Genomic DNA, 12,477 nt, shown 5'->3' on the forward strand with positions numbered 1-12,477 from the left:
TGAGCTCGAGGAACTAAGAGCAATGGCCTATGAAAATTCCTGGTCCTACAAAGAAAAGACTAAACACATACACGACGCTCATTTAAAAGGAAACAAAAACTTTAAAATTGGGGATCGTGTACTGCTATACAACGCACGTTTACGTCTTTACCCAGGAAAATTAAAATCCCGATGGTCAGGACCATACACAGTCGAAACAATCTTTGATTATGGAACCATCGAAATTTCAAATCCAAACGGCCAGAAGTTCAAAGTCAATGGACATCAATTAAAACCATATATCGATGGACCACTTGAAGAAGTGTTGGAGGTATTAGACCTCCAAATCCCGTAATTAAGAACAAAGAGATTAAGGTCTGGCCAGGACCTTTTCAAAACTAGGCCTTGTAAATAGTTAAAAAAATATATATATATTATTTTCACGGGGGCGTGCTTCCATAAGCACGGTACCGTGCCGAAAATTGCGGGCCGGCATCTACGCTGCAAAAATCTCAGTCAGACTGGTTTGTAACTGAATTGTTAGTCAAAAACACGGGGGCGTGCTCCAAAAGCACAGTGCCGTGTTCGGGTTTCTGTTTGGTTATAAAAGGCACCTTGTGTCATTGCATTCCTTGCTCAAACCAAAACCAAACCACAAAACCTCTAAAAATTCAACATGCCAACTGAAGCTATTGAAGCGGTTCCCATTTCCCGACACCCAAGGAATGATGCCCGTCACGTTTTTAAAACCGAGCTCCTCTTGAAACTTCAAGAACTCGTTAAAGAGCTCACCGAAATGAACGTCCTTACAGAGATGCGTCTCGTGCAACTCACCGATCGGTGGAAAATATGAAAATGGAACTCCGAGACATCAACGAGCAAGTCCAGTTTCAAGTTCTACGTTTCACGTACTTTCCACCACCGGGGCCATTCGGAGGAGGGGACTCATTCGGGGAACTCTAGGAAACTTAATTTTATGCTTGTCACACCCGGCCCTGAACGGCGGAAACAGTCGGGCGCGCGCGAGTGGGGATTGATAGTTAAGCACGGGTCATTGCAAACATTCAAAGTAAAATTTCCATTGCGCATGAAATGTCTAGTACAATACATTACATTGTTTAAAAATTACATAAAAACATCCAAGTATAAAAACTGTTGAAGATTTCCGCGCCATATCCCCTCGCTCGGCGGGAACAACCGCGCGCGTCGAAGGGATAGAACTAAAATCTTCCAAAAAGCTAGTTTTAGATGTTCTGCGTGAGGTGCTCTAAGTGTGACTCCATGCGCTACCTAGTTGTCTCCTGAAAGACACGTAAAAACATTTGAATCAGTATAAACTGAGTGAGTTCACAAGTTTTAGTGACTTGATAAATCATATTGCATCATAATCTTGATAAAACCATACTGAAACATATTTCTGATAACATCATTAAAACACATGCTTAGTGAAACCGTATTGAAACATAGTTCTGATAACATATTCCTGATAAAACCGTTCCGCGGGTTACGCGCGAACATTTCTAGAAAACGTGCTCGTCTATGCAAAGTGGCGCTGCCACTACGAGCTAAATAAAGTAATACCGTCCCGCGGGTTACGCGCGGACATCTCTGAAAACCGTGCTCGTCTATGCAAAGAGGCGCTGCCCCTACGAGCGAATTAATAATACCGTCCCGCGGGTTACGCGCGGACGTTGTGCCGGAAAACAAGGCGCTCGTCCATGTAAAGAGGTGCGACCCCTACGAGCGGGCTCAATCCCATAGTACTGCCCCATGACCATACTAGGCACTCGTCCATGCAAAGAGGTGCGACCCCTACGAGTGGGTTGATCAAACCAGCAGTCCCTACCCTTAGAGTTCCAATGGTAAAGTGATCACTTACTCGAATCTTGCGCACTTACATCGAAAACCATAGATAACCGTTTGTATTGCTCGAAAATACACCACAATGAAACATAATTTAAATACATAATCGCTTGCATTGCTTGTAAGAGTACCATGATAAATCATAATTTAAGTACGTGTCCCTCGCCCCGAAAACAGTTTAAAAAAAAACAGTGAAAACAGTGAAAATAGGGGCTGTGAGACTCACCTGTGGTTCTTGTTAAGAGATTAGTCGAGATTTCGGGTTTCTTGGGGTTAGCCTCGGAATCGAAGGTCTAGAATACGATTAAATAACAAGAAATATATATATTAAGATCAAGAAATCGGGAATATAAGGACTGGTTAGGAAAGTAAATCTCAAGGTTAAAGTCTCGGCTTACCTAGTGACGGGAACGAAAATGAAACGGATGCTGATTTGCAGTTCTAAGAGAGAAATTTTGAAGAGTGGTTGAGTGATAATTAGGTTACATATTTATAGGCAATCTCAGGGGAACACAATCCCTTGCTTTAGGGGATTGTAATCTTTTTCATATCTAGGTGTAATGATGATAAAGTATGGAAATTATTATTATTTATTTAAAAGTGGAGGTGATTGGTCCTAGGGAGTGGGTAAAAAGATTCTGATTTGATTTGGACAGGACATGCAGGCCTGTGGTTGGTGAGAGTAGGGCGGCTGACAGTTGACTTTTTATGTCACAGTATGCTTTTTCAGGTACTTTTGTCAGTGTGCAGTTAAAAAGTAGAAATCTCTGAAACACGCAACCGTTTCCTTTTGGGTGGGAATAATCCCCCTATATCCAGATATTAGACTAAGGGTTTTGCGCGTGTAACTTTGCTCGCATAGCCTTATGCGTGAAGGACATTTCTTTGCTGCGGGTAGGTGCGTAACCTTCTCGCAGTCAGGGACATTGAGTTTCATTTGTAGATTCTCCAGGTGGTCTTGGTATTTCAACATAGTGATCAGTTATGTTGAAGTCAATTCCATCTTGGAGCTTCAGACAAACTAGCCCTCAATGTTCCCGCCATGCGGGGAGGTTAGTTCCCTTTCCGCACGCGCATAAACGGTTTGGGATGCACCCGCCTTAGCATCATGCGGGGCGGGCAACCCATTAGACAACATAAAGTTAAGTTACATGAAAACATAAAGCCAAAACATCCGCGCACGGCGCATATAACATATGCCCGCGCCGGTTCTAACATAGCGCGCTCGCGCAGGGCGCACACAACATGTGCTCGCGCTGATACTAACATGGCGCGCTCGCGCAGGGCGCACATAACATCCCCGCACTGATTCTAGCATAGCGCGCTCGCGCAGGGCGCACATAACATGCCCGCGCTGACTCTAACATAGCGCGCATAATATTCATAATCACCTAATTATTAGGTTGGTTACTTAGCTTATAGGATTGGGAAATTTACCGGGTGTCACATTCTCCCCCTGTTAAGAGAATTTCGTCCCGAAATTTAGGAGACGTTGCTGGCAGCAGCCATGCTTTGAAAGAGGTGTGGGTATTTCTTGCGCATTTGGTCTTCTCTTTCCCAAGTGAATTCAGGCCCACGCCTTGAGTTCCATTGAACCTTTACTAACTTGATTCGGCTTCTGCGCAACTTTTGTTCTTTCCAATCGGTTACTGCTATAGGTTCTTCTACGAAGTGTTGTTGTTTGTCGATAAGGATCTCGTCCAACGGTAAAATTAACGTTTCGTCGGATAAGCACTTCTTGAGGTTGGACACATGAAACGTATCATGAACTCCACTAAGTTCGCCGGGTAAACGGAGTTTATAAGCAACCGGACCGATCCTTTCCAGGATCTCAAATGGTCCAATGTAGCACGGATTCAACTTTCCTCGCTTGCCGAATCGGGGGACTCCTTTCCATGGAGAGACTTTCAAAAGTACTCTATCCCCTACTTGAAACTCTAACGGTTTCCTTCGCACATCTGCATAGCCTTTCTGTCTGTCGCGCGCTGCCTTAAGGCGGTCCCGTATCTGAAAAATCTTGTCCGTCGTTTCTTGGATCAATTCTGGACCAGTCATTTGCTTGTCACCCACTTCAGCCCAACACAGTGGGGATCTACACTTGCGTCCATACAACGCTTCAAACGGCGCAGCCTTGAGACTTGTGTGATAACTGTTGTTGTATGAAAATTCAACCAATGGGAGATGAGTATCCCAGCTACCTCCGAAATCGATTGCGCACGCGCGCAGCATATCTTCCAATGTCTGGATTGTTCGCTCGCTTTGTCCATCCGTTTGGGGATGATAAGCCGTACTCATGTCAAGACGAGTACCTAAAGCCCCTTGTAACGATCTCCAAAACCTTGAGGTGAACCGACTATCTCTATCAGAAATGATGGACACTGGGACTCCATGTTTTGAAACTACTTCTCGAATATACAATCGGGCTAACTTTTCCATCTTATCGGTTTCCTTAATCTGCAGGAAGTGCGCTGACTTAGTTAGCCGATCTACAATAACCCAGATCGTGTCGTAACCCCCAGGTGTCCTTGGCAGTTTGGTGATGAAGTCCATAGAGATTTGTTCCCACTTCCACATGGGAATTTCTGGTTGTTGAAGCAATCCCGACGGTTTCTGGTATTCAGCCTTCACATTCGAACACGTCAGGCACTTACTGACATACGTCGCGATGGCGCCCTTAAGATTGGGCCACCAATACAGCGCTTTAACATCTTGGTACATCTTGTCTGCGCCTGGATGTACGGAATACCGCGTCTTGTGAGCTTCGTTTAACACTTGCTCGCGCAATCCTCCCTTGAGAGGGACCCATATGCGGTTCGCAAAATATCGAGTGTCGTTCTCTTTAAGTTCCAAATTCTTAATCATACCCCCAAGGGATTCGTTTTTAACAAACTCTGGTTTCAAGGCTTCTCGCTGAGCTTCTCGGATGCGGGTAGAGAGATCTGCGCGAATGGTCAACCTTAGAGCCTTGACTCGTAGCGTTTTTATTCGCTCCTTCCTACTTAGCACGTCTGCTACCACATTCGCCTTTCCAGGGTGATACTTAATTTCACAATCATAATCATTCAATAGTTCAACCACCTTTGTTGCCTCATGTTTAAATCCTTTTGATCAAATATATGTTGAAGGCTCTTGTGATCCGTAAAGATTATACACTTTGTACCGTAGAGGTAATGGCGCCAAATCTTTAGCGCGAAGACAACCGCTCCAAGTTCCAGATCATGCGTTGTGTAGTTCTTTTCATTGGCCTTGAGTTGGTGCGAGGCATACGCTATGACTTTGTCTCGCTGCATAAGGACACATCCGAGTCCTTGATGTGAAGCGTCGCAGTAAACGACGATGTCATCCGTCCCCTCGGGCAGAGACAAAATTGGCGCACTACATAGCTTTTGCTTTAACATTTGAAACGCCGCTTACTGATTTTCGCCCCAAACAAACTTCTTATCTTTCTGAGTTAGCGCGGTCAGAGGTAGAGCTATCTTGGAGAAGTTCTCAATGAAGCGTTGATAGTAGCCAGCTAGTCCTAGGAATTGCCTCACCTCAGTTGGTGTTTTTGGCGCTTCCCAGTTTTCGATGGCCTTGATCTTGGAAGGATCGACGTGTATTCCTTTCTCGTTTACAACGTGACCGAGAAAGTGAACCTCTCTAAGCCAAAACTCACACTTGGAAAACTTCGCATACAACTTTTCTTTCCTCAGCAATTCCAAAATCAATCTCAGGTGTTGCTCATGCTCGGCCTTGGTTCGAGAGTAAATCAGAATATCATCTATAAATACAATTACAAATTTATCCAAGTATGGTTTGCACACTCGGTTCATCAGATCCATGAATACGGCCGGCGCATTTGTTAGCCCGAAGGGCATCACTAAGAACTCATAATGGCCGTATCTAGTTCGGAAGGCTGTCTTCGGCACGTCTTCCTCATGGACCCTAAGTTGGTGGTATCCTGACCGTAGATCTATCTTCGAATAATAACTGGATCCCTGCAACTGGTCAAATAAGTCGTCAATCCTCGGTAAGGGGTACCGATTCTTGACTGTCAGCTTGTTCAGCTCCCTGTAGTCAATACACATTCTGAAAGAACCATCCTTCTTCTTTACAAACAGTACTGGAGCTCCCCAAGGTGAAAAGCTTGGGCGTATGAAACCCTTATCCAATAGTTCCTGTAACTGATTGGATAGCTCTTGCATCTCAGATGGAGCTAGTCGATAAGGCGCTCGAGCTACTGGCGCAGCTCCTGGGACCAAATCAATTCGAAACTCGACTTGTCGCGGCGGCGGTAATCCGGGCAGATCTTCAGGGAAAACTTCTGGAAATTCGCGCACCACTGGTAAGTCTTCAATCCTTCGCTCATCTCCTTTCTTCTCTACTACATGCGCCAGGAAGGCGTAGCATCCTTTCCTTAGGCACTTGCGCGCCTTTAGGCACGAAATCAGTTTTGTCGCAACTCCCCTTCTTTCCCCTTGAATCACCAAGGTTTCTCCGTTCAATAGTGGGATCCGGACCTGCTTCTCATGGCAAATAACCTCCGCGTGGTTCTCGACTAACCAATCCATACCTACCACAATGTCAAAACTTCCCAAGTCTATTGGCAACAAGTTAATATTGAACCCGTGACCTCCCATGACTAATACACATTGCTCAGTTCTTTCGTTCGCGCATAACTGCCTACCATTGGCTAGTTCTATAGTATAAGGTGTATCTAGCCTACTGGTCGCTAAGCCTAGGGAGTCTTTAAACTCAGCGGATATAAAACTTAGGTCAGCGCCAGTATCAAATAAGACAGATGCAAAATGGCCGTTAAGTAAAAACGTACCGGTTACCACATTCGGCTCTTCTTTTGCTTCGCCCGCGCCGATCACAAAAGCTCTCCCGCGAGCTTGGTTTTCCCTTTGCGGGCAATCCCGACTGAAATGCCCTGGCTTCCCGCATGCGTAGTAGTTGTCGCTCGCTCCAGCTTCTTTGACACGGCAATTCATCGTCTTGTGCCCTGGTCTGCCACATTTGGCGCATTCGATCCTTGCGCATTCACCCTCGTGGTGATACTTGCATTTGCTGCACCATGGGCGAGGCCCGCTGTATCCTCTTCGCGATGGCTCCGCGGCTTGAATCGCGTAAGCCCTTGCGCTCTCTTGCTTCTTGAACGGTGGCTGCTTGGAGTCGGACCCTCGGTGGTGAGAGTTCCATTTCCTCTTGGGATCAGAGGTTCGCTGCTCGTTTCCGCGCGCAGTCAACATGCCCGCACGGACCGTATCCCTGGTAAGGGTGATGGCCCGCGCTACCGCCTCATCAAAGGTTGGAGGCGCTGCGGCGTTGAGCGGAACCCTAACAACAGGAGGTAACCCAAAGATATACCTCTCGATCTTCTTTTCCTCCGTGTTTGCCATGTCGGGCACCAGCTGGCAAAGCTCGTTGAAACGGTTGTTGTAGGCGTCGATATCGGTTCCTACCATGGTGTGGTTCCAGAATTCCTGTTGCAGATTCTGAATTTCTGCGCGAGAGCAGAACTTTCTCATCAACATTTCCTTCAGCTCCTCCCAGGTCTTGTGAAGAGCAACTTCTCGCCCCAATGTCTTCACTCGTAGCTTCCACCAAGACGAAGCTGCTTCTTGGAACATGCAGGTCGCGTAAAGGACCTTCTGGTTCTCACTACATCCGCTAATGGAGAGAACTGTCTCCATCTTGTCAATCCAGTTGTTGAGCCCAATGGCCCCTTCGGTGCCCTTGAATGGCCAAGGCCTACAGGCCATAAATGTCTTATAGGAGCACCCTTTGTCCAAGGCTCCTGATTCGGGTTCTGGGGTCTCGTTTTCCTGACGACCCTGACTTGATTCGGCCTTGCTGGCCTCATGCGTTGCGATCGCCTGCGCGATTATTTCCGCGAGTTCCTCGGGTGTCATGGTAATTCCCTTGGCTCTAGTTGGAGGCATTCTCGCTTTAAAAGAGAATGAAAATATATCAAACTTAGCGCATGTACCCTGAGCACATAATGTTCTTATCCTTATTCACTAGACACTGTGTGACCCGTGTTCCTAAGTGTGCGTGTAGTTTTTCTTTTGAAAATATTTATTTATTTATTTTTTTTTTTGAAAAATATTTCATGCGATTCCCCAACGGTTATAGTCTAGGTTAAAACTTCTTTTTCCTAGTTCGCTATAACCAGTGCTCTGATACCAATCTGTCACACCCGGCCCTGAACGGCGGAAACAGCCGGGCGCGCGCGAGTGGGGATTGATAGTTAAGCACGGGTCATTGCAAACATTCAAAGTAAAATTTCCATTGCGCATGAAATGTCTAGTACAATACATTACATTGTTTAAAAATTACATAAAAACATCCAAGTATAAAAACTGTTGAAGATTTCCGCGCCATATCTCCTCGCGCGGCGGGAACAACCGCGCGCGTCGAAGGGATAGAACTAAAATCTTCCAAAAAGCTAGTTTTAGATGTTCTGCGTGAGGTGCTCTAAGTGTGACTCCATGCGCTACCTAGTTGTCTCCTGAAAGACACGTAAAAACATTTGAATCAGTATAAACTGAGTGAGTTCACAAGTTTTAGTGACTTGATAAATCATATTGCATCATAATCTTGATAAAACCATACTGAAACATATTTCTGATAACATCATTAAAACACATGCTTAGTGAAACCGTATTGAAACATAGTTCTGATAACATATTCCTGATAAAACCGTTCCGCGGGTTACGCGCGTACATTTCTGGAAAACGTGCTCGTCTATGCAAAGTGGCGCTGCCACTACGAGCTAAATAAAGTAATACCGTCCCGCGGGTTACGCGCGGACATCTCTGAAAACCGTGCTCGTCTATGCAAAGAGGCGCTGCCCCTACGAGCGAATTAATAATACCGTCCCGCGGGTTACGCGCGGACGTTGTGCCGGAAAACAAGGCGCTCGTCCATGCAAAGAGGTGCGACCCCTACGAGCGGGCTCAATCCCATAGTACTGCCCCATGACCATACTAGGCACTCGTCCATGCAAAGAGGTGCGACCCCTACGAGTGGGTTGATCAAACCAGCAGTCCCTACCCTTAGAGTTCCAATGGTAAAGTGATCACTTACTCGAATCTTGCGCACTTACATCGAAAACCATAGATAACCGTTTGTATTGCTCGAAAATACACCACAATGAAACATAATTTAAACACATAATCGCTTGCATTGCTTGTAAGAGTACCATGATAAATCATAAGTTAAGTACGTGTCCCTCGCCCCGAAAACAGTTTAAAAAAAAAACAGTGAAAACAGTGAAAATAGGGGCTGTGAGACTCACCTGTGGTTCTTGTTAAGAGATTAGTCGAGATTTCGGGTTTCTTGGGGTTAGCCTCGGAATCGAAGGTCTAGAATACGGTTTAAATAACAAGAAATATATAAATTAAGATCAAGAAATCGGGAATATAAGGACTGGTTAGGAAAGTAAATCTCAAGGTTAAAGTCTCGGCTTACCTAGTGACGGGAACGAAAATGAAACGGATGCTGATTTGCAGTTCTAAGAGAGAAATTTTGAAGTGTGGTTGAGTGATAATTAGGTTACATATTTATAGGCAATCTCAGGGGAACACAATCCCTTGCGTTAGGGGATTGTAATCTTTTTCATATCTAGGTGTAATGATGATAAAGTATGGAAATTATTATTATTTATTTAAAAGTGGAGGTGATTGGTCCTAGGGAGTGGGTAAAAAGATTCTGATTTGATTTGGACAGGACATGCAGGCCTGTGGTTGGTGAGAGTAGGGCGGCTGACAGTTGACTTTTTATGTCACAGTATGCTTTTTCAGGTACTTTTGTCAGTGTGCAGTTAAAAAGTAGAAATCTCTGAAACACGCAACCGTTTCCTTTTGGGCGGGAATAATCCCCCTATATCCAGATATTAGACTAAGGGTTTTGCGTGTGTAACTTTGCGCGCATAGCCATATGCGTGAAGGACATTTCTTTGCTGCGGGTAGGTGCGTAACCTTCTCGCAGTCTGGGACATTGAGTTTCATTTGTAGATTCTCCAGGTGGTCTTGGTATTTCAACATAGTGATCAGTTATGTTGAAGTCAATTCCATCTTGGAGCTTCAGACAAACTAGCCCTCAATGTTCCCGCCATGCGGGGAGGTTAGTTCCCTTTCCGCACGCGCATAAACGGTTTGAGATGCACCCGCCTTAGCATCATGCGGGGCGGGCAACCCATTAGACAACATAAAGTTAAGTTACATGAAAACATAAAGCCAAAACATCCGCGCACGGCGCATATAACATATGCCCGCGCCGGTTCTAACATAGCGCGCTCGCGCAGGGCGCACACAACATGTGCTCGCGCTGATACTAACATGGCGCGCTCGCGCAGGGCGCACATAACATGCCCGCGCTGATTCTAGCATAGCGCGCTCGCGCAGGGCGCACATAACATGCCCGCGCTGACTCTAACATAGCGCGCATAATATTCATAATCACCTAATTATTAGGTTGGTTACTTAGCTTATAGGATTGGGAAATTTACCGGGTGTCACAATGCTTTCATGTGTAATCAAGTGCATTAAGCACAATGTGTTAGGACTTCGGGCTTAACCCGACTTTTTTTTTCTCTTTTTAGGAAGCTCGGGCTTACCCTGAATTTGTTTTAGGACTTTTTAATTAATCAAAAGTAATTTTTAGATGGCTTAACTTCCAAATTATAACAATAAACGTCATTCTAAAAATTCCGGATCGTAAAACATGTGAAAAATCACAAGAAAATTCATTGTGACAAAAAGCACGGGGCCGTGTTCCTTGAACACGGTACCATGGCCACCTTAGAATCTTCAGCATGATGCGCGCTGACTCCGTACAATTTTCTTACGTAAGAACATTTATTCTTCTGGCAGCACGGGGCCGTGTTTCCTTTTACACGGGGCCGTGTTCAACTTTCCAGTCTCTATATAATGCATGCATAATCTCACTATTCCATTCACACCAACCAAAAATTAACCAAATGGAAGGAAAACGGGTGGAATGGTAACCAGTGAAGAAAGGCAAGCACCATGAATCCTCCTTTCTCAAGGAGCAAGTCATGCGGTTGCAATGCATTGTAAAAGACCAAGTTGAAACGAACTTACAAACTGAAGCCCGAGTGGTCGAACTAATCAACAAAGTCGACCTACTCAGGTTCGAGAACTTCCACATTGTGATGGCCACCATAAGGACGTAATTTCCAAACTAAACTTTCTCAACCGAGAAATCTTCACGCTCAACAAGAAGCTTGACGAGCTTTTGGAAGCTAAGCGAGCACCACCCCATATCCAGGACTTATTCGGGAATGGTGGTCGTTGAAGTTCGAGAATTATTTCATGTTTAAGTTGTTTCTTCTAGTGTTGTATGTTAGGACTCGAGAGTTGTCGTTGTACTTTTCGTTTAATCTATCTTACATTATGTCTTTTAATTTTATATTTTTAATGAAAGTTAGGATGTTTGGTTACCAAGTTTAAATCAACCAGAAAATAAAATCCAGTTAAAAACAAACAAAGCAAACAAAATAAGCAAATCAGTACTGTCTGCAACCTGCAGCACGGGGCCGTGTTTTTGGTGTCTGAGCAATTACGGGATTTTAAAATAATAAAATTACTTTTTACCAACACAAACCCTATTTTCACTGAACAAGAACCGCCGAACCAAAACCATTTCACTGTCTTCTGTTGGTGCATGAATGTCAGTAGTTCATAGTCTAGTGCCTGTAATCGAGTCTGTATTGTTATTTATGTTTTTGTTATAAGCGAAGTTGTTAACAAGTTCGCCTAGGCGAACTTGTTGAACAAGCGAAGTTATGGACAACTTCGCCTGAACAGATCAGGCGAAGTTGTCGTGTATTTATATACTAGGTTACGGCGTTGATTGGGTTAGCACTTAAGCACTTAGTTCGTTTAGAGAGTTGATCGAGTGAGCTGTTTAGTTCGTGTCAGTATATTGAGTTCATTGTAACGTGAACGTGTTTGAGTTATAATATATAACGTGTTTCGGTTATTCGTGTGTTCGTGTGTGGTTTGTGTTCTATACTCGTAACGATCTACGCAGGGATTCCGCACCTGAGTAGACCGCGATATCTCGTGCGATCCGTCCAGGGAACCTACATCTTCTTCATCAAATCTTCAATTCCAAACCTAAGGTATGTTAATTTAACAATTGTATTACTCAAATTCGTCATTCTAGGTTTAGATTAACCCTAAAATCGTTCAAATCAACCAAATTGGGTCAAAACCCGAAAAGGGTATGGGTTATTCGGCTTGATTATGATGAATAGGTAGTTAATTAACTAATTATTGTGGTTTAATTGAAAGAAATAAATCGGGTTTTGGGTTTTTACTCAAATACACGACCCACCATTAAACCCACTTGATATACCCGGTTAGAGACGAGGGTTCGAGTCTGAGTAACTTAGAAATTGATATCAGAAGACACGAGTCGTGCAATTAATAACACGAGTCGTGGTCAACGAAAGTCAAAATTGAAAAGAAACTGTGCTAGAAGCAGCAGCACGGTACCGTGTTTCTGAAGCACGGACCCTGAAAAACCTTCTGTTTTAGCTAATATACAGATTTCTTGTTTATTTTGACTAATTTAAGTATAAATTGCAGATGACTGAATATGGGGATGATCTCCATGCTT

The 12,477-nt window shown here is 44.4% G+C and overlaps 1 long non-coding RNA gene across 1 annotated transcript; it reads right to left on the reverse strand.

Moving 5' to 3' along the window:
- Nucleotides 1-406: 406 nt before the first annotated feature.
- Nucleotides 407-11,503, reverse strand: LOC143532641 (uncharacterized). The gene is made up of 2 exons (XR_013135209.1): nt 10,340-11,503; nt 407-946 (listed from the first exon to the last, which is right to left on the reverse strand). It is a non-coding gene; the product is annotated as an uncharacterized LOC143532641 (long non-coding RNA).
- Between the last annotated feature and the right edge of the window lie 974 nt (nt 11,504-12,477).

Source organism: Bidens hawaiensis, unplaced genomic scaffold, assembly GCF_021521415.1.
Source record: "Bidens hawaiensis isolate Kalapana, Puna unplaced genomic scaffold, B.hawaiensis_p1.1 tig00009539_1, whole genome shotgun sequence".
NCBI classification, from domain to species: Eukaryota; Viridiplantae; Streptophyta; class Magnoliopsida; order Asterales; family Asteraceae; genus Bidens; species Bidens hawaiensis.